This window comes from Buceros rhinoceros, unplaced genomic scaffold, assembly GCF_000710305.1.
Source record: "Buceros rhinoceros silvestris isolate BGI_N320 unplaced genomic scaffold, ASM71030v1 scaffold23678, whole genome shotgun sequence".
Classification (NCBI taxonomy): Eukaryota; Metazoa; Chordata; class Aves; order Bucerotiformes; family Bucerotidae; genus Buceros; species Buceros rhinoceros.
Window position 1 is genome coordinate 1,339 of NW_010428954.1, and position 379 is coordinate 1,717.

The following is a 379-nucleotide window of genomic DNA, read 5'->3' on the forward strand; positions in this document are numbered from 1 at the left end:
GTCATACAGACGTAGCTCGTTCCTCCTGTCCTTCACGGCGAGGCCACTCGCGCGGTCACGCCTCTGCCTCTGCGCTCCTCCAGGCCTTTATGGTTCAGGGGAACTTCAAACAGCGCAACGGGCTGCGGGAAAAGCCTTTTTTTCTGTAAAAATCCCAAACAACCACCCAAGATGAGCGGTCAGCAAGAACGGAGGTAGTGACCGTGTCCCCATCATAAGGAGTTTCCCACAAGCACCCTGTTTTAACTGGAGTCTTGTGTTTGTTCTGTAAAATCGAACTCACGACTGTTTGGTGGAGTGTTTGAAACAGAAGAGTTCAGCATTCTCTACAGACAGATCCATCGGCAGACACCAACATCTCCCCCACCCCCCCCACCCC